Here is a 22,698-nt window from a genome sequence, read left to right as displayed (position 1 = left end):
CTTCCCTCTCCTGTTCTTCAGCTTGTGGGGCTTCCTGCCCTCTCTCTCTCTCTCTGCACAAGCCAGGTGTCTCTTTGCCTAGGGTCTTGGTCTTCTAGCCAGCCAAGGCACTTCTCCAAATTCTCCTCTACTTCAACTCCTCCAAACTGCACTCCTGCTCCAACTCCAAACCACTCTGCTCCAACTCCTTCCCCTGGCTGATTGAAGCAGGTGGTTTTTATCAGGTAACTGGCTTCAGGTGCTCTAATTGGCTTCAGGTGCTTTTAAATAATCTATAGAAACCTTTCTTCTCTCTACAGGGAATAAGGCTTCTCCTCATCCTGGGACTTACATATCTCTCCTATATCACTCTCCTGCTGCCTTCTGGCCACGCTGTATCACACTTTCAATTTCATTTAATGTCCGCTTGTTTTTGTATTAGGCAAAAGTGCAGATAGGGGGGCCCGATTTAACATTTTCTATAACACTAATTATTTTGGATACCTCTCATATCCTTTTATTCATCTCCTTTCTAAACAAAACTGCCCCATCTTTTCAAACCCTCTTCATAAGAAATCTGTCTCTGCCTGTAATAGATGTCTGTTCATGCTGGGTGAGTGGTCTGTTCCCCTTTGCCCATGTGCTCTGCAACATATAGGAAATCTTCGCCAATTCAGTTAACCTGCCTCTCAAATAAGGGACCTAACTCATCATTGGTGTAACTCCACTAGCTTTAGTTGCTTTAGAAAGCATTAATTTGTCCCAATATCTTACAATATCTTCCACTGATGTCAACAAGAACCTTTCTATTCACCTGAAAAGCTTTGCAACCGGGTTACCTAGCACTTTTCATCCTTAGATCTCAAAGTACTTTAGAAAGAAAGGCAAATATCATTATTCCCATTTTATCGAGGGGGAAACTGAGGCACAGTAAAATGAAATGACTTGACCAAAGTTACACAGCAGGCCAGTGACAGAGCAGGGAACAGAACTGTCCATCAGCAGTTGCCGTCCATTTCTCTCAAATAAGTACCTTTGAGCACTGAGATAGGCATATCCGTAGTGACAGACCCCAGTCTGGAGGGTCTTATCTCAGATATGTATTTGGCATTTAATACTGATTACCAGTTTAACATCTAAATGTTTTCTGTGATAAGGTGCATTGTATTATGAAGAATTCTATAGATTCAATACAGTCAAGTAGTTGTCTAGAACCAAAAACAACTGATTAATGCTTTGCTCAAAGAGGTTTTCACAATGAAAAAAAAAATCGTAATAAAAAAATCAAATCAATATAAATGTATGTCATGGATAGCTGTAAGTTTTTCAGGTATGCCTAACTAAAGGCATTTTTATGAATTCTCACCTTAAATCCAACTCTCTTTCAGAAATTTCATCCCTTTGAGACTTTTTACAGTACTTCCATACCTGCCAATTTTTGAAACTTATAAATGGGAACATTTTAATGAGAATATTTGGACACAGTTTTTAACTCTATTGTAATATATTGGCTAGGGAGAGCTTTTAGCAGGAACAGAACTGAGGAATTACAGATTGCTCTTTAAAAGGGGGGTGGGGGGAGGTGTAGACAAATCCTGTCCCTCTCCCCTTGCAGTAAGGCCTAGCAGGAATAGTTTTAATCCATCATGGCTGCAGAAGCTGTTGGGAGTGGCGGGGGGTTAGAATCATAGAATATCAGGGTTGGAAGGGACCTCAGGAGGTCATCTAGTCCAACCCCCTGCTCAAAGCAGGACCAATCCCCAATTAAATCATCCCAGCCAGGGCTTTGTCAAGCCTGACCTTAAAAACTTCTAAGGAAGGAGATTCTACCACCTCCCTAGGTAACGCATTCCAGTGTTTCACCACCCTCCTAGTGAAAAAGTTTTTCCTAATATCCAACCTAAACCTCCCTCACTGCAACTTGAGACCATTACTCCTTGTCCTGTCCTCTTCTACCACTGAGGATAGTCTAGAACCATCCTCTCTGGAACCACCTCTCAGGTAGTTGAAAGCAGCTATCAAATCCCCTCTCATTCTTCTGCAGACTAAACAATCCCAGTTCCCTCAGCCTCTCCTCATAAGTCATGTGTTCCAGACCCCTAATAATTTTTGTTGCCCTTCGCTGGACTCTCTCCAATTTATCCACATCCTTCTTTTAGTGTGGGGCCCAAAACTGGACACAGTACTCCAGATGAGGCCTCATCAATGTCGAAGAGAGGGGAACGATCACATCCCTCGATCTGCTCGCTATGCCCCTACTTATACATCCCAAAATGCCATTGGCCTTCTTAGCAACAAGGGCACACTGCTGACTCATATCCAGCTTCTCGTCCATTGTCACCCCTAGGTCCTTTTCTGCAGAACTGCTGCCTAGCCATTCGGTCCCTAGTCTGTAGCGGTGCATTGGGTTCTTCCGTCCTAAGTGCAGGACCCTGCACTTATCCTTATTGAACCTCATCAGATTCCTTTTGGCCCAAACTTCCAATTGGTCTAGGTCCCTCTGTATCCTATCCCTCCCCTCCAGCATATCTACCACTCCTCCCAGTTTAGTATCATCCGCAAATTTGCTGAGAGTGCAATCCACACCATCCTCCAGATCATTTATGAAGATATTGAAGGGTTGGGGGAGAAGGGGGATTAATATTACTTCTACATTAACAACATTAACTTCTGAAAGGAATTCTTGGGATGAAATCCTGGTCCCATTAAAGTCAATGGCAAAACTCCCAGTGACCTCAAAAGCACCAGGATTTCACCGTCAGTCGATATCTACCAGGTGTCCAGGGAACATGCTGCAGATATCGGTGCCTCTACCTCTCCCCCAACATGCCCTCTCCAGTAGTTACAGGGGGATTTCCATAGATTCCAAAGTGGACAGCATGCACCAGACTCACCTCTGCCCTTCTTCCATGCTCTCACCCCAGATGCTCCAATCTTGCTTGCTCCACCCACGTAAATGGAGGCGTGTACATGTATCAATCTAGCCCATTCTTATTAATGAATCACAAGTTATGTGAATTCCTATCTAATTTTAGGAAAACAAAAGAAATGGCTTGGCCCGCCATTCATGTATTACTCAGTATGAAATACTGGCAGAATACATTAGCTGTACAAAATAGCTGAAAGTAAATACACCTTTACCTAGTGAGTTGGGAAACAAAGCTCAGGATGAGCAGAATGTTCTAAAGCGAGATTATGTACATTCCAAAGACATGAGTGCTTCATCTATTAAAGAAAACCTACTCATTAATTAAGGTTGTTGCACTGAGACAGGAAAGAGGCTACAAGAGACACAAGAAAGAACACCAACGGAAAGAATTCAAAATCAGGCATCTTTAAGAAGTAAGGAAACAGCCCAAGAAGAGTGAAAGTACTCAAAGAACAGAAGAATAGGAGAACAAGGCACAAAAATCCAAAGGAGACAGAAAACAGAAAGAAGGACTAGAGAAAATAAGAAAAGTCATCAAGGTCATTCATAATAAAAGAAATCACTGAAATGTACAAGCTATGTTCTGTTCATTTATATGGGGTTTGCGTGTGTGTGTTGTTTTTTTGGGTTTTTTTTTTTTTTTTTTGCAGTCATTAAAATAGGTTCTCAACAGTAAAGAATATCTTTAAGTTTTATATATATATATATATATATATTTTACAGCAAGACAACTAATTCCTTAACTTTGCAGTGAAAATGAAAACGGTCAGGCACTCAATAAAATGGGAAAGTATCAGGATTAGGTTAGTGAGCACATTTGTCTGATTAATCTTCTCTGTAAACAGTTATTTGTAATGGTCCATCAGTCTACAGTGTCAACTCATGTTAGCAGTTGAATAGCTAACCAGTTCTCAAACATTTTTTTTAATAGAAACAACCATAAACCCACAAAATAAAGTACTCTAGTCACATGATAATCCCTGATCATTAAGAAAAATATGTTCAGAATGTTCAAAACATCTGGTGACAAGTCCTGTTTCAGAGAATTCATGGAGTTTATAGACTTATTATCATGAAATACTAATGTGAGAATTGAATTATATCAGGAGAAAAGGTCACATGCATACATAATAAAAAGTTGTTAAAGTTTTTCAAATAGCAAGGAAAAAATGAATCTGCACAGTAGTGACTGAAAGTTGTTAATGCTTGGCAACCTGTATGTGTTTGGCAGAGAACCTGTATGTGAAATTAATTGTTGGTCTCAATACAGCTAGTAGTAAACAGGAGCTATATCACAAAAATCTACCATGACATTTGGTGATGAATCTCAGAGGATATAACAGGTTGAGCTACCAAAGAAAAAGTGATCATGGAAGCCAAACCAACCGCCCCTCCCAGAGCTGGTCCTTTAAGAACTACTTCAAAATATACAGCATGGCAGTAGGGTAGGGTGACCAGATGTCAAGATTTTACAGGGACAGTCCCGATATTTGGGGCTTTGTCTTATGTAGGTGCCTATTACCCCCCACCTCCTGTCCCAATTTTTCACACTTGCTGTCTGGTCACCCTACAGTAGGGGAAGGTTTATTTTGCCACTGCCTATGCTCTATCAGTCATATGGTTAAATACAGGCCTTCATTCTCCGCGCCTGCCAAGTCAATACCTTGATTCACTTAAAAAAGAAAAAAAAAAAGGAAAAAAAGACCAATATATAAGTGAATTCTAGAAGTTAGTTTTTATTCTGCCTTTTTGTTGAATAGGGTCATAGTAGGGGAGGAGGCAAATAAAAACCTTTTCAGATTTTTGGTATCATGATGCAGGGCATAAGCCAATCATAACCTGCCTGAGGTTAAGAAATACTACTGTGGGCAGATTACTACATAATATTAATAATAGGAATTGTTGCACCCGCCCTTTAAAGCATCAGGTGCTAGCCACCGTCATGGACAGGATACAGACTAGACAGGACCACTGGTCTGTCACAAGACTGTAATTCTTCTGTCCCTGTGTTATTTACTAGAATTGGGCCAATAATTCACAATCAATAATTTATTAGATAACTATTCACTTTTTTCTTTTGTGAACTGTCCTCAAACAAACTGCAAAATTCTCAGATATATCTCTTATTCGACAATTTCTACTGTGACTAATTCTTGCTCTGGAGATTGTGCACAAAGAGTTCATTAAGATTAGCAATTTGCAAATTTGTGCTGTGTTGGTGAGTTATGTATATCACATGGCATTGCTTTTGGTTTCTGTGACCTCCACTCTTAATCCCCATCAATAACAAAGGAGTTAAGCAGCTGCTCTGAGCCCAGGCACCTCCACCCTGCCACCCCTGCAAAGCATGCATGACTTGGAGGAGGAGTGTCAAATGAGAATAGGCCAGCAGACAGTGGAGGGGAACTGATCTATACCCTGTGTGCCTGCTCTCTGAGGTTTGGCTGTTGCTAAGCCCAGAGGGAAGAAATTTGTGATTCTCAGGTCTGAGATATTATCTTTGATTCCAGTTATTTAATGTAAGTACTTGACCCACTGGGAATGTGGAGAGTGGTAGGAAATGATCCAGAGAGGCCTTCCTGAAATTCCAGGAGGCGGGTGGGCACAAACCCACCCACATCTAAAGGTCCCTCCCCCGAGCCTTGTGGAAAGAACCACTGGGCCTGGGATTCAACCGATGACTGGGGACAACTAAGGAATAGGGTCAGGAGTGAGGTCATAGGTTCAAAACTAGGGATCAAAAAGAGGGACACTGAGCAGAGAACCCCAGCCAGCACCCACTGCTCGTCAAAGCTGTATAGGGAGCCAGCAGACACCACCCAAAAGGAACTCTGCCCGGATACATGAGACAAGGGAGAAACAGAAATAAGCCCCACAGTTGCAGAGCACCTCCCCATCCAGCATCCTCCTCCTGGTGTTGTAGATGGCTACGTTGGCCAGTGCCAGGAAGAGCTTGAAGAGGAGGTCTCGCGATTTCGTGGGGCCACCGATTAGGTGTGCATATACAAAAAGGTGTGGGGGAAAGTGCAGCCAGAACCTCAACAGGATGCTCTGGAGGAGCCAGAATAGGGGCTGTAACGTGGTGCATTCCAGCTAGGCATGTGCCAGGTTCTCCCTCATGCCTCAAAATGGACAGGCGACGGGGATGGGGCTGAACCGTGTCAGATACACGCCCATGTTCAGAGGTCCATGAAGGAGGGAGCAGTGTAGAGCTTTAGGGTGCAGGTCTTAGTTGTTTACACTGGGCCCTGGATCAGAATCTGGTGGAGAGGGTGGGCCTGGGTTTCCCTACCGATCTCTAGTGGGTGCTGGAGGCAGAAGTGTACTGCTTATATGGGGAGTCTAGAGGAGGGACGGTCCTGAGAACAGAAGGGTCAAGATCCTGAGACCTCAACCCAGAAGAAGAACAGAGTGCTGCCCCAGTGCTGGACCCTTTATACACCCTGAAAAGGATGGACATAAAACATGTGATCCAGCTGGCAGGATGAGTCATGGAAGGGGCAGAGCGCTGCAGGACCAGAGTGGCTGCCAACAGGGGGCGCCAGGGAAGAAGAGAACTTTGCAAGCCCTGCCTGACCACTGAGTGGTGTCTTCAGAGAGTGATCTCCCTTACAGTACTTGATGGGATCATGTATATAAGTAAAAGCAAAGTGTGAACTGCAGATTTTTAATATGATGAACATATAATGCAAAAACTGGAAAATATGAGAGCATAAAAAATACTTTTTGCTAAGCGTTTGTACTAGGAAATCTCAAGCATTCAAATGTTTACAGAATAAGGACACAAAAGGGTTGTGTCAAATCAAAGCTTGCTGTCAAATTCAAACTTCAAATACTCAGACTAAATACTAAAGACTTATTAGCCAATCTGTCCTAAATGACTCCTGTGTAATCCCATCTAAAGATCATATTCTGCCACCCTTATTTAGGAGTACCTTACTCTGCGAGAGTGGCAGAATCTGGCGTTTAGATGTCAGAAAAAATTGCACATCATTTACAGCCATCTGTGATGGGGTATACAAACCGCACACTGGGCCCAAGTAGCCCCACCCCTCCGAGCCTGCCAAGCACACCCCAGCTGGTAGAGTTGCCAATTTTGGTTGGATGTATTCTTGGAGGTTTCCTCACAAGACATAATCTTTAATTAAAGATTAATCTCTAATTCCTGGAGATTTCAGGACAATCCTGAAGGGTTGGCAATCCTATCAGCTGGAGGAGCCTGCTGACAGCAGCTGAGAAATCCAGGCACAGGCTGTGGGACAGGCTGCAGGAGAGAAGAATCCTTCTCCAGGAAACGAGACAGAAGGGGGAGACTGAGAGAGAACCACAGAGCGGATAAGGCCCCTCCAGGCAGTGCCTTCTCCAACCACCACCTGCAGGGCCCTGCTCATTTGAATTTTTTGTGAAGCTATTGCCTGTTTGGACTACAGGGGCCAGTGGGCCACACCCCAAACTGAAGGAGCACATTGGTAGGAAGTAGCTGAGCTGCAATCTGGTGGAGAGAGGGATGGCCTGGGTCCCCCTAACATTCCCCACTTAAGGCCCAGATACAGGGGCAGCACAAATGCTGTGGCCTGGAGTCAGGAACCAGGCACCACTACTCCCCTTTGCAACAGAGGCAGAGAGTGGAGGTCAGGTGCACTAACAATCAGACCTGGCCCTCTGGGCATCCTATCACATGGTACAACCCCACTAATGATAGTGGGGGCAGAATTTGGCCTCACATGCATTTCTTCTATTGGAGTTTTGCAGTACCATTTTCTTAACTATTGTTTGCTAATTCTGGTATTGACCTTCCTTTGAGGAAGCAGGTCTCTTTTGAGGACGGTATTAGCTGAATTTTTCAAAATGATATAATAAAAAACTATATTAAGGCCCAAATGTTTGTGGTGTATTCCTTTGGCTTGAGACCAAGTGATATTATTTCCAGAAATGGCTGAGGTTGCTGCTATCTACATGTACCAGAACATTCCATACACTTTATGGAGGTAGCCTGACTCACTGATTTGGTCTGTTTTATAAAAAGAATGTTTTCTGCTGTTACACAAATATAAGAATAATTAATCAAACAATACATGGACCAGTCACTAGCAGGCTAGATCTCCCAATGTATGGTTGCTGTAATGGGATGCATTGACAGTCTAACATTTGTGATGCTCCACAGTTCTTGTGAAAAAAGCTCAGAAGAATTCAGTGCATAAAGAAGCTGCTCCGGCTGACTTCTGAGGAAGCAAGAGAAGACCAGTAGCATAGCTGGTGGGGTGGGGGGAGGAGGGGGGCAGCAGCCACTCCCACACCGAGCAGAAGTGGTGCCTTTTTAATTACTTGGCGCATTTCAAACTTTTACTCACCCAGCGGCATTGTGGTGGCGGAGAGCGTGTGTGTGGGGGTGTCCTGCAGTGCCAAAGACCGGAGCGAGTGAAGGAGCCGTCGCCAAAGTGCTGCTGAAGACCCGGAGCACCGCCGGGTGAGTACCAGGGGGTGTCACATTTTTTTATCTCTGCTCCCCCTGGTTTTTCCACCTGGCTATGCCACTGGAGAAGACCCAAGCAGTAGTACTGGCATGTTCTGTCAACCACCCATAGCAACTTCAGCCTGGATTGAAGGAAGAAAGACTATTGGAATTCTGATGGTGCACTGGCTTTATTTAAAAGGGGACAATTTTTAGGAGTTACAGTAGGAGAGAGAATGTGCAATGGGCAAAAATTAAGTCTATGATGTTTCCATATAGAGTATTGTCGACAAAAGCCAGCTTTCGTTGACAAAATAGTGAAGGTGTACATGCTACAATATTCATTCCGCCACCAGAACTCTCCTGCTTTGCTGACAAAATAAAACCACCTCGACAAAAAGCATAGAGCTTTTTGCGGCAAAGTTATATTGACAAAGTTTCAGTGTAGACACTGTGCTTGGTTATGTCACTGTAAATGGCCTCCAGGAGGTGTCCCACAATGCCCATCCTGACCACTGTGGTCAGCAGTTTGAATTCTGCTGCCCTGCACCATAGGCGCCGACTCCACTCCCCGACCTGCACATTTGCGTTAAGGCAGCCGCAATGATGGACTTCTCAACTCCAAACTGATTCACAACTGACCAGTAGCAGACTGGAGTCGCCAGCTTCCACACAGCGATCACCACACACTTCTCCACAGAGAGGGCAGCTTTCATTTTGGTGTCCTTGGGCTGCAGCGCTAGGGCAAGCTCTACACTCAGGTCCAGGGAGGTGGTTTTCTGCAGCCACTGCTCGTCATCCCAGATCTGCATAACAGTGCCATCCATCCACTCTGGGCTTGTTTTCTGAGCCCAAAAGCAATGATCCACCATGAGCAGCTGCTCCATTAATGCCGAAAGTAATATGGTGTTGTTTCTTTCCATGGCACACAGCAGCTCAGGCACCTCTGATTCCTGTCCAGTTTGGGAGTTCATGATATACTGCATGCCCAGCTGCAGTATGGTCATAACAGTGACCACAAAAGTGGAGAGCAGTTCAGGAGCTATCCTTTTAGACAGAGATGGCAGGCACACAGTAAATAGGGGCCATTGAACCATGTCATGAAGTGCAGTCAGAAGCCCATGGAATGATGGGATGGGAGAAAACTGCATCATGGGACATTGAGCCTGCACTCATGATGCACTGCGATCCATTCCGCCTTCCCACAACTTCCAGTGGCAGAAGGCGGCAAGTAGCACAGTGGGATAGTTACCCACAGTGCACTGCTCTCTCTGTCAACGCTAGAACACCAGCTGTGGATGCACTCTGCCAACAGAAGGAGCATTGTGTGAACATGCACAAGTGATATAATTATACCGTTTTTTTATTGTCAGTATAACTTGTGTTGACAAAACTCTGTAGCGTAGACAAGACTTAAGACATGAACAGATGAGTCATGTGACTGAGGATTCGACAGGCAAAGGGGGAAGTGAGATCCTGTGAATAACAGTAGATGTTCCAACAAATGTTTGGTCTGTTAGACCTCTCTCATTCCTCTAATAGAGGAGTCTTCCACCTAGAAAGACCACATGTTAACTTTAGTGTCAGTTGTGGATCACATAGAGGCATGTACTTTAGACAGATTATCAAGAGTATTTTTCTGGCCTCAGGGCTAATGAGTAATCTCTCTGGTGGACTGGCAAAATTCAAAAGGTTCATAATAATAAAGAGTGAAATAAAAAGTTTTGAGAGTATGGGATGTACATTTACTTTAATGTAAATTAAGAGATCTAACAGCAGGGTTTCCATGAATTCACGTTTTCTCAAGTGGATACCCTTAAGGAAAAGATTGAATATGCAAGATTGAATTTCCATTTAATTAATTTATTTATTTAACAGTCTGAAAATAAAAGCTTGGAAGAATTCTCTAACATGCTGATCATGGATCAATTCTTGAGAATTTTCTCTGAGCATGCCAAGTTGTAGATGTAACACCAAACAGAAAATGGTAAAAGAGCAGTTTCTGGGTTGGAGAGTTTCCCATTTATCTGATAAGATTATGAACAATTACAAAGGAGAGGTAAAAAGAAAAGGAGTACCTGTGGACCTTAGAGACTAACCAATTTATTTGAGCATAAGCTTTCATGAGCTACAGCTCACTTCATCGGATGCATGCTGTGGAAAGTGTAGATCTTTTTATACACACAAAGCATGAAAAAATACCTCCCCCCACTCCACTCTCCTGCTGGTAATAGCTTATGTAAAGTGATCACTCTCCTTACAATGTGTATGATAATCAAGGTGGGCCATTTCCAGCACAAATCCAGGTTTTCTCACACACACCCCCACACACACACACAAACCCACTCTCCTGCTGGTAAAAGGAGAGGTATAGACTATACAGGTCTCTTCCCCGTCCCCAAAATGTAGATACTATAGTTTAGCACAGAGAAGCAAATCAAAGAGTCACCAGAATTAAAACACTATTGTTAACCATTTGCAAAGGCAGAACACCTTACTCCACTCTGCCATAGGAAAGGTAAGGAGCTGGCCACACTGCCAACAGACCTGCACTCATTTCTGGCTAGATTGTGTGTTTTAGCCACAGCTCACATTGAACTGGAGATAGGGCAGCTTCCATAGCACTAGGGATGTGCACTCAGTAGTGCTTTCTCATTCATGCTTCTACATGGCGCAGCGTGTGCTCTCCATGGCAGTCCAGCTCTAGGAGGAGGTACATGGAACCTTGTTCACACCACTCGAGTCTCTGTGACCTATAGGATTTCTGGTGCCACTGCTGGTATTAAGGTTCTATAATTCTGTGCCCCCGAAACGTAAGAACTGGAATGTGCCCAGCTCCTGCTTAGGAATATGTAAATGGAGAAGTTCACAGCATGTCAAAAAAACTGCACTACTGAACATATCCTGTGACCCTTTCTACACTTACACTTTTAGCTCTTGCCAACTGTTTCCAGCATTGTACTTCTAAGTGCATGGTGGTTTTAACCCTCTTTGACAGTTGTATTACTCAGGTAAAAATCAATGGACACTTGGTTAGAAGTGCTCATCTTCCTTGGTAGTCTTTAAACTTTGATTAGACCTGAGCTAGGGCTTTTAAAACATGTCTATAGCAGGCACAATTGACCTCATTAACCTTACTCTAAACAGAACCATTCCTTGTAATCTTTTCCTCTTCTTTTGAGTCTTTGTATCATCAATCTTTCAAAATATAAAGAAAGGTGAGTGCTTCCCAAGCTTAACTAACTGCAAAAATAATTACTCTCCAAAAAAAGGAAGAGAAAGGAAATTGGTGCATTTGGTATTCATTATTAAAATGATTAAATATTCAAAGGTGATGCATTCCAGAAATATTTCCATCCCTAATACAAAGTAAAATTTTTTGCACAGATAGAAATGTCCTCTGAATTAACAGATTAGGAGCCAGGCCACTTCTGTAATTCCATTAAATAAAAATGGTATGAATGCATAAGAACAATTTAAGTCAGTGAAAAATAAGTCAACTTATATTAGCTGAGAATCTGGCCCCAAACACCCACAAATGAACTCTTACCATTCTGGCACCGATAATGTGGCTGTTTGTTTAAAGTATGCTGTGTAAAAGATGCTGGGAAAATTTGTTCAAGGGGATTTCGGGGAATGTGATTATTTTTCATATGCTAGCTGCATTGACAGAAAGGAACCTTAGGCATCTACATAATTTTCTCCTTTTGAACTTTATGGGTGACAATCCTGAAGACCTACAGCTATTATTGGAGAAACTTGGGTAGCTAAGAAAGCATAATGTACTGGATCTCCCTGTCATAAAGAAAACAAAGGTGTCAAAGATTTAAATCAGAGAAAAGTTAAATAACCTCCCAAATTATGACATCACTGCTGGAGGAAATGCAAGTATCAAGTATAAGAAATAGTCTGTCTTGTTACTCAAAGGCTTACTCCTTTTACCCAGATCTGAAAATAATTAAAGAAAAGGGTGATAAACTAATCTAAAACAAAATGGGTTTTTATAGGATAATAGGATAGAGCAATATCTGAGAACAAGCAGAACTTGATTTACCTTACTAATGTGCTCCAAAAAAATAAGTTAAACCTAAAGACGGTAAAGCTTTTTTGGACTGTAAATTCATAGGCTAAGGCTAAGGAAGTATAAAATTTATCCTCCCAAGCCATAACCCAAGATGAGATACCTAGGAGCCAAGATGTGAATCCTGCTCAAACTCAAGGTTGAGGAAAATGTTCTCTGGATGCAACGAGGTTTTTTAGGATCTTCCAAAATCAGGAACAAAACACACCTTTGCCAAAAAACTGTCTCCTCTCCACATGCAACCCAAAAATATTGGGGAGATTGGTTACAGGAGGCCACAATACTCTCATCCCAAACCTCAACTCATCTTCCAAAAGCCTGGGAGAAGTTATGAGACTTAGTGGTTTACCCTGGAGGTCGAGAGATTTGGCTGTTGCAGACTAGGGTGGGAGAGTGTATTCTAAAATCTTGGGGCTGTTGTGGAAAAATTTCCTGGCAACAGTTCCTTCCCTCTTAAATCAAAGGGATTTCAGCTCACGTGCATTTGCTCACCGTATTTGTGGCACCAAAGCAGAGAGATGGCTTTTCAAATAGGCCCAAAGCCATTTATTAACAATCTTCTTCCCTCCCATTGTCCCTCCAGAAAAAAGAAACACCCATACTCACACCTTAACCAATGATCAATCATTCTGATAAGCGCAAGTGTTTGCTTTATAAAGTACCAAGCAGGATTCCAATTGCTGAATAGCTACAGACTGCATCTGTCTGCTTTTCTCCAGCCAGGGTTTTGCCTTTGCACAGACAGACACTTCCTTTTGTTCCAGTTATAACTTCAGTCAGCTGTAGAGTTGCCAACCCTCCCAGATTGGCCGGGAGTCTCCTGGAATCAGCCTCGGTCTCCTGGTGGCTACTGAAAGCAATCTGGGAGATTTTAATAGACCGCTAAAAGTCCCATCGGTGGCACAGCGGGGCTAAGGCAGGCTCCCTACCTGCCCTGGCTCTGCGTGGCTCCTGGAAGTGACCGGCAGATCCCTCCAGCTCCTAGACACAGGGTCGGTCAGGTGGTCTCTGCGTGCTGCCTGCCCTGAGCCCCGGTTCCGCAGCTCCCATAGGCCAGGAACTGTGGCCAATGGGAGCTATGGGGGTGATGCCTGCAGGCAGTGGCAGTGCACAGAGCCACCTGGCCACCTCTAGGAACCTAGGAGTCAGACATGTCAGTCACTTCCGGGAGCCTCCTGAGATAAGCGGCGCCCAGCTGGAGCCCGCACCCCAACCCTCCAACCCAGCCCTGAGCCCCCTCCTGCACCTAAACTCCCTCCCAGAGCCCACACCCCTCACCCCCTCCTGCATTCCAACCCTCTGCCCCAGGCTCAGCCCAGAGCCCCCTCCCACACTTCAAACCCCTTGGCCCCATCCCCCAGCCCAGAGCCTGCACCCCCTCCTGCACCCCAACCCCCTGCCCCAGCCCAGTGAAAGTGAGTGAGGGTGGGGGAGAATGAGCAATGAAGGGAGGGGGAATGGAGTGAGCAGGGATCGGGGCCTCGGAGAAGGGACATGGCATGGGCATGGCAGAGGCATGGCCACAAGGAAGGGACAGGGCAAGGGTGTTTGGGTTTGTGCGATTAGACAGTTGCCAACCCTAGTCAGCTGCTATAACCCTGAAGAGGTCCGTTTATTGGAGGGGGAAAGCGGTGGTGGCAAAATTCCTTCTTTCCTGTTAGTTATACTTAAAATTGTGTTTTTATGAAATGAGGAGGCTAAGGTTTTTGGTTGGGCTTTTATTTTATTTTATTTTATTTTTGTTTTGTTAAAGAAAAAGGATAGCCTCCCTGCCCCTTGTGGCACCCAGGCTGGAGCAGATCAGCCTGTGCCATGAGTTCAGTGTCAGGCTTAAACAGTTAACAATAAACAGATACAAGATTTGGCTGTCTGCACCTTTAAACTATAAACAAACACAAAAGGGGACTGCTTAGTCACAGTGCTTAAGCAAAGGCCCTAGGGCTCTAGGGTAGCACTGAGCAGCTCTTCTCTCATCCCAGCACTAGAGGAAAGCAGGCAAGCCTTCTTAACCATACTGCTGGCTCCCTACTAGTCTGGATCTCCTCCAGTCCCTTCTAGGCCTCAAAAACTAAGTCTCATTGGTAGCCCAGGCTGAGCGGATTTTTTTTTAAGCAAGGAGGTCCAGAAGGGGGTAGAGAAGGCCTCAGATCTCATTACACTTATGATTCAAATGACTGGAGGAGTTACTGCCCGAAGGGTCAAAGCTTTGTAGTGGTCCTGGTTGTGCTGAGAAATAAAAAGAAGGAACAGGTAGACTGTGGCTGACTAGCTGGAGAAAGAAGAAATGAAAGGGAGATACGTTTACATGGAGCTTCCTTGCTGTGAATCAAAACCTACATCCCCACTGGCAAATACAGTGAGAAGGGTGGTCAGCTTGAAATGTGACATGCTACTCTCACTCACGTCGCCTGCTACATATTGGGTTCTATCTTCAGAGCTAAGAAATAATTTCCCAACATCCACTTACAGGACCTTTGTTCTTAAGACCATTAAAACAAAGACAAAAATGAAGAATAGGTCTAATGCTCTGCTGACCAAACTCAATGGCGAAATCTTATGGCCTGTGGTATTCAGGAGGTCTGACAAGATGATTATCAAGGTTCCTTCCATTGTTGTTTCTTATTTCTATTATGGTAGTACTTAGAATTAGGGGAGCACTGGGCAAACAAGTAACAAACAATAGTAATAAAACTTAATTCTTACACAGTGTTTTTCATCCATAGATCTCAAAGCACTTTACCAAGGAGGTCAACATCATTATTCCCATTTTACAAATCAGGAAACTGAGGCACACAGAGAGAAAGTAACTTATCCAACATAATCCTATGGCAGAGCTGGGAACAGAACCCAAGTCTCCTGAGTGACAGTCCAGTGCCCTAGGTCACACTGACTCCAAGAGGATGGTACCTGTCCTACACATCTTCTAGTGTAGGTGTGAGATGGGATACAACACGTGAACCAGACACACAGGCCCTTATGACCTTAATATTTCTTAAGGCCCCTCCAGTGAGCCCTGGTCAGAACTGGTTCCTTTCTGGCACTGTGCTTCTTCTTTAAAGAAAAAACACTCAAAGTTTTTCTTCCAAATGCATAAAATTGGATTGTGGTCAAAATTATATCCCACAAAATGTGGTTTGAACTAGGGAAAATGCTTTGTTTGAACCCTTGCCTGCATACTGTCTTCATGATTTTATCTTTTTTTAATCTTGTTCTTAATGTTTGTGCTGTATTTGCTTGACTAATTTTAACACTTTACTCTTTCCATGTTTTTGGTGCTCTGGATTTTATTAAGTTTATCCTGTCACTGTGATTATAGATTAATTGCTATTGATTTCTAAAGAAAACATATTTTGATATATGCTTTTGACTAAATATGATTATTTTCACTGTCATTTTTAGAGTCTATTAATCTTAGAAAGTCATTTTGCTGTCTTTTCAGACAATCTGCTAATCTCACTTGCATTTTTATCAGGTATTTGATTTCCACAGTGTTCTTTGTGATCTAATTCCACTGTTAAGCCCAAAAGACCCAGATGCTCCTCCACATATGTGAGAGGAGGCAACCTCAAACCCAGAATCCAAGCTCAAGGGACAGAGATGGGACAGTGCCTACTCAACACCATGTTCTCCTGTTCCTGTGTAGTCCCTGTGTTGGAGCTTCATATTGATCCAGGCCTGTGGCTGTGGGTGTCATCAGGTGCCAGCTTTTTCTTCCCTTCCCTTCACCTTCCAACTCACTAAGACTGCCACCCACACACTCCAAGAGGACTCTGGGGACAGCAGGCAGTATAGGAGCCCCTCGCAGCATGGCTTGCAGGAACCGTACTGTCAAGAGGAGGCAGGGAGCCAGGTAGCTGTGTACCAATTACAGGTACTGGGGTAGGCAAGTGGCTATGAAGAGGCAAGGAACCTCTTTGTGAATAGAAAAGGAGTACTTGTGGCACCTTAGAGACTAACCAATTTATTAGAGCATAAGCTTTCGTGAGCTACAGCTCACTTCATCAGATGCATATCGTGGAAACTGCAGCAGACTTTATATATACACAGAGAATATGAGACAATACCTCCTCCCACCCCACTGTCCTGCTGGTAATAGCTTATCTAAAGTGATCATCAGGTGGGCCATTTCCAGCACAAATCCAGGTTTTCTCACCCTCCACCCCCCCACACAAATTCACTCTCCTGCTGGTGATAGCCCATCCAAAGTGACAACTCTTTACACAATGTGCATGACAATCAAGTTGGGCTATTTCCTGCACAAATCCAGGTTCTCTCACATCCCCCCCACCCCCATACACACACAAACTCACCCTCCTGCTGGTAATAGCTCATCCAAACTGACCACTCTTCAAGTTTAAATCCAAGTTAAACCAGAACATCTGGGGGGGGGGGGTAGGAAAAAACAAGAGGAAACAGGCTACCTTGCATAATGACTTAGCCACTCCCAGTCTCTATTTAAGCCTAAATTAATAGTATCCAATTTGCAAATGAATTCCAATTCAGCAGTTTCTCGCTGGAGTCTGGATTTGAAGTTTTTTTGTTTTAAGATAGCGACCTTCATGTCTGTGATTGCGTGACCAGAGAGATTGAAGTGTTCTCCAACTGGTTTATGAATGTTATAATTCTTGACATCTGATTTGTGTCCATTTATTCTTTTACGTAGAGACTGTCCAGTTTGACCAATGTACATGGCAGAGGGGCATTGCTGGCACATGATGGCATATATCACATTGGTGGATGTGCAGGTGAACGAGCCTCTGATAGTGTGGCTGATGTTATTAGGCCCTGTGATGGTGTCCCCTGAATAGATATGTGGGCACAGTTGGCAACGGGCTTTGTTGCAAGGATAAGTTCCTGGGTTAGTGGTTCTGTTGTGTGGTATGTGGTTGTTGGTGAGTATTTGCTTGTAGGTGTTTGTCTCTGTCTGAGGGGTTGGAGCAAATGCGGTTGTATCGCAGAGCTTGGCTGTAGACGATGGATCGTGTGGTGTGGTCAGGGTGAAAGCTGGAGGCATGCAGGTAGGAATGCTAATAAACAATGGTCACATAAACACCACCCTATACCGGAAACCTACTGACCGCTATTCCTACCTGCATGCCTCCAGCTTTCACCCTGACCACACCACACGATCCATCGTCTACAGCCAAGCTCTGCGATACAACCGCATTTGCTCCAACCCCTCAGACAGAGACAAACACCTACAAGATCTCTGTCAAGCTTTCTTACAACTACAATACCCACCTGCAGAAGTAAAGAAACAGATTGATAGAGCCAGAAGAGTTCCCAGAAGTTACCTACTACAGGACAGGCCTAACAAAGAAAATAACAGAACGCCACTAGCCGTCACCTTCAGCCCCCAACTAAAACCCCTCCAACGCATTATTAAGGATCTACAACCTATCCTAAAGGATGACCCAACACTCTCACAAATCTTGGGAGACAGGCCAGTCCTTGCCTACAGACAGCCCCGCAACCTGAAGCAAATACTCACCAACAACCACATACCACACAACAGAACCACTAACCCAGGAACTTATCCTTGCAACAAAGCCCGTTGCCAATTGTGCCCACATATCTATTCAGGGGACACCATCACAGGGCCTAATAACATCAGCCACACTATCAGAGGCTCGTTCACCTGCACATCCACCAATGTGATATATGCCATCATGTGCCAGCAATGCCCCTCTGCCATGTACATTGGTCAAACTGGACAGTCTCTACGTAAAAGAATAAATGGACACAAATCAGATGTCAAGAATTATAACATTCATAAACCAGTCGGAGAACACTTCAATCTCTCTGGTCACGCAATCACAGACATGAAGGTCGCTATCTTAAAACAAAAAAACTTCAAATCCAGACTCCAGCGAGAAACTGCTGAATTGGAATTCATTTGCAAATTGGATACTATTAATTTAGGCTTAAATAGAGACTGGGAGTGGCTAAGTCATTATGCAAGGTAGCCTATTTCCCCTTGTTTTTTCCTCCCCCCCCCCCAGATGTTCTGGTTTAACTTGGATTTAAACTTGAAGAGTGGTCAGTTTGGATGAGCTATTACCAGCAGGAGAGTGAGTTTGTGTGTGTATGGGGGTGGGGGGGATGTGAGAAAACCTGGATTTGTGCAGGAAATAGCCCAACTTGATTGTCATGCACATTGTGTAAAGAGTTGTCACTTTGGATGGGCTATCACCAGCAGGAGAGTGAATTTGTGTGGGGGGGTGGAGGGTGAGAAAACCTGGATTTGTGCTGGAAATGGCCCACCTGATGATCACTTTAGATAAGCTATTACCAGCAGGACAGTGGGGTGGGAGGAGGTATTGTTTCATATTCTCTGTGTATATATAAAGTCTGCTGCAGTTTCCACGATATGCATCTGATGAAGTGAGCTGTAGCTCACGAAAGCTTATGCTCTAATAAATTGGTTAGTCTCTAAGGTGCCACAAGTACTCCTTTTCTTTTTGCGAATACAGACTAACACGGCTGTTACTCTGAAACCTGTCTTTGTGAATAGACCTTTCCTTCTGGTAGCTCCTCTAAGATCCACAGAGTTAGGGGGCCAAGTGCCCTGCTGTTTCATGGGGCAAATTCCCTCCTTTATGGAAATGGTGAATGCAAACAAGTGGCATTTCCAATCCCCTATTGTTTTTCCCTAATAGGGGAGCATGGAGGCCCCAAGCTTTTTGAGAGACTTAGGGCAAAATCATTTTTTCACAGAACTCTTCCTCTTTTCTGGACTATTACTAAGATGAGGTAACCATTGTGAATGTTATCACTTTGAATTATATGGAAACCAGGACCGGCTCTAGGTTTTTTGCCGCCCCAAGATCCGAGAGCACAACTGCCCAAGCAAAAAAAAAAAGAGTGGCCGGAATGCTGTCCCTGGAATTGTGCCACCCCAAGCATGTGCTTGCTTTGTTGGTGCCTAGAGGCGGTCCTGATAGAAACAGGGGCAATTAACTTTTAGACAGTTGCTCATTTGCACTTATTTCAGCTCTCCCATTTCAATATGTCCATGTACTGAAGTCAACAGCACATACTTTCTTCAGCCAACTTTTAAAAATTGTGTTCATCAGCTCACTGAGCATACATGTTTATTTTCACATTTGATTTTTTTTCTTCACTTAACAGTAGGTTGCGTTTTGCACTGCATCTGCTTTTTCTTTGCTTTCAGACTCTGAAAGCTGTGTTCATGGGGTAAGTTTCTAAAATATAGAATTATGTGGCAAGCAGATAATGGATTATCATATTATGTGTGCATATAGTTAGCATTATTCTTTGAATTCTCAAGGTTTGCGCACATAAGGTGATTTTTCCCTGATAGGCTGGAGATGTATGCAACCTGTTAAAGAGTGAGAGCAACCTCACGGAAATCTTGACTCCATAATCTAATGAATCACGTGCAGGGCCACAAGACTTCTACACGTCCAGGGCCATGCAATTTGCCAAAGAATCGTCCCCCACCTTCCCCCTTGCTGCAGAACTGTGCACCAGAATCAGACTTTTAATTTTTAAAAGGTTATGTTTTTAGCCCTTATAGTAGCAGAGGAAACCTCCAACATGAATAGAGTGTAAACCAATGTGATGTTATATGCCCATGTCTGCAGAGGGACTGAAAAACAGTTCTGAGGGGTGTGACCAACCTGTTCATCTCAGTTAGGGTCCCGTGGACTAAACAATTCTATATTTTCCCAAGATGCCATAGAATTCAGCATTTCTGCCATGGATTTCCCAGTTTTGCTGTCACCCTGCATCTGCCATGTTATGTTTGGGCTCATTTTCTGCTAGGACAAATCTGCAGCTGCCTCTTACTCTACAGCTATCCCCACCAGGGGGAGTTAACTGGATTACCGTGAATGCTCCTGGCCCTGTTCCATTTAGCTATGCTCCCTGCACTGCTCCATTTTAATGAGGAGTAAGAGCTGGAATCCAGCTTGCGGCCAGGGAGTTGGGGAGACACACGTGTAGGCTGGCAAGCTAGATAGCCTAAAGAACAATGCAGCAGCCAATGCCTGGGAGCTGGGCTGGTGAAGGTGGCTACAAGCTTCCCTCTTCCCAGGTGCATAGGGAGAGAAAGAGGCTCTGAGGGGCTGGTGGTCTCCTGAACAATATCATGGGAACCAAAGCCAGAGAAGTGCAGCTGGACTGCCGGGACACTATAACGAAAAACCCATCTTCAAAATTAATCGTGGTGGAAAAATCAACCAATGTTATGTCAATAAGTATTTTTAACTATGAATCATAGTGGGGGGGGGGGTAAGGGCTGGAGAGGAGTGCGTGAAGGCTGCTTCAAGGTGATAGAATAAATTAATGTCACCATAGAATTAAGAAGTGGCTGCTGCAGAGTTTGGTCACATTGTGCCACAGAGTCCATGGGGCCTTGATCTTTAGTTAAAAACCACTGTCTATTTCTCCAAGTCTGGATTTAAATAGACTGACAAATAAGTAAAGAAAGCTTCAGTTGCTGTTCAGTAAGAAAACTCTCTCACTTTTCTAGAGAGAGAGAGACTTAAGCTGGCTATTGCTCTCCTGTAATTTAAGATAGACTTAAAATGGCACATTCACACTGGATGAAATTCACCCCTGTGCAGATGCCAGCAAAAGGCCTATGCACCACTTAAGTACCATTGAAAATAGGGTGTAAGCAGCCATCTCAGCCTACTGCTGGCCAACCACACAGAGGTACATTTTACCCCATAAGCATATATGTAACCAGATTTTGCTAGGAAACAATTTTAATTATATTATTTTATTTGGCAGGGGCTTTTATCAGAGTAATTTCTGAAGACAAGTTATTCTCTTAGGGTGAAATCCTGGCTCCACTGAAGTCACTGAACACGATGGTGAGAAATTTTACAATGCTTGTACCTCTATGCCAGAGAATAGACCTTTTGGGTGTTCAACACGGTATTTCTCATCTGTACTAGATTTCCTAGTGCATAAAGTTGATTAAAAAGCAGAGATGAAAAAACTAAAACTAAAAGTAACAAAACAGGGAGGTTTTGATGATGAGAACTTGACCTACTTTTAATATTCTCTTGTTGAAATCCTACATTGTTTCCTTAGTTAGTTGGTGTGGTGAGCCAATCATGTTTAGTATTTAGCATATCTCAGAGGCATTTAGCATTTTTAAAAGATGGAGGTTTCTTCATATGTCTTTTTGTGCTCCTGATATTAAGAATATATAGCCTCTCATTTCAAATATTTTTTCATAGTAATAAGAAAACAACTCTAGATCTGTTTTAGGCAGCCACCAAGATGTACCCAAGGGGTGTAATTATCACTTACTATATTAAAAAGAAGGTAATGCAGTACAAATGTCCCGAGATAAACAAGGATACTAGAAAAATAATTGCTTCCAGTTTTCTTTTCTTCCAGAGATACCTAATATTGCTCATTGAGTGTGTGTATATGTATATATAAAAAAAATTTTAAACAAGCTTTATCCATGCCTTTTGGCAATGTAATTGGCTGCTTCTTGATTACCTAGGTAAATTGCACTTGGACCAACAGGGATTTTAAAAGTCCTGACTGATGCAAGGTAACTAAAGATACCTAATATTGAAAGTTTATTTTGTTAAGGGCAGGTGATATGCTCAACAGTGCACACAGCACACATGACCACAGTCCCTGCCCTGTGGAGCTTACAGTCTGAAGTTCTGATCCTGCAGTGTCCACATGGAGCCGATTTCAGGATCAGGATCTAAAAATAAATATAGATAAGACACAATGTCCCAGGATACCCAGCAGAGGCATTAGTTTAGCACTTGCTGTCAATACACTTGTACATCAGAAATTATTGTTCATCTTCTGGCCAGAGTTCATCCATCCAAACTTATCAAAGAGACAGAATAACTGAGTATCCATATTGTCATTATCAATTAAGACATTTTGAAAGTTATTACAAATTTCCCTGTTGGGAAAAATCCAGTACATGGGGGGATATCAGTGCTTCTGATTTTTTCAGAATTTCACTGTATCCTTACCACATGAGGTCAGCTTTTTATCTAATGACACTTTGGAAGAATAGTTTTATGTATGAAACAAAGGGCTTAATTCTGTGTCACACTACTGCATATCTGGCATAAATCCCCCTAAATCAACAGAGTTAGCCAATGTAGGTGAGATAAGGGTCAGTCAAAAAGACTTAGATATAATACATTTACATTTCTCAATTTTAATACATTATTGAGGATCTGAGTGGTGCATGATGGCCATAATCAATTGTGTATTTGATATAAACTTTACGTTAGCTAA

The 22,698-nt window shown here is 43.4% G+C and overlaps 1 protein-coding gene across 2 annotated transcripts in view; it reads left to right on the top strand.

Annotated features, from left to right (window-relative positions):
- Positions 1-16,078, top strand: part of ANO6 (anoctamin 6) — a 182,486-nt gene extending 166,408 nt beyond the window's left edge. The window contains exon 21 of one of the 2 annotated variants that reach the window (XR_012156788.1): positions 15,914-16,078. The gene's annotated coding sequence lies outside the window, so the exon portion shown is untranslated. Of the gene's footprint in view, positions 1-3,252; positions 3,476-15,913 lie in introns of those variants that run through there. The other variant, XR_012156787.1, reaches the window with a different exon arrangement.
- The last annotated feature ends 6,620 nt before the right edge of the window (positions 16,079-22,698 follow it).

This window comes from Lepidochelys kempii, chromosome 1 (assembly GCF_965140265.1).
Source record: "Lepidochelys kempii isolate rLepKem1 chromosome 1, rLepKem1.hap2, whole genome shotgun sequence".
Classification (NCBI taxonomy): Eukaryota; Metazoa; Chordata; order Testudines; family Cheloniidae; genus Lepidochelys; species Lepidochelys kempii.
This window is presented reverse-complemented; position numbering and strand designations above follow the sequence as displayed.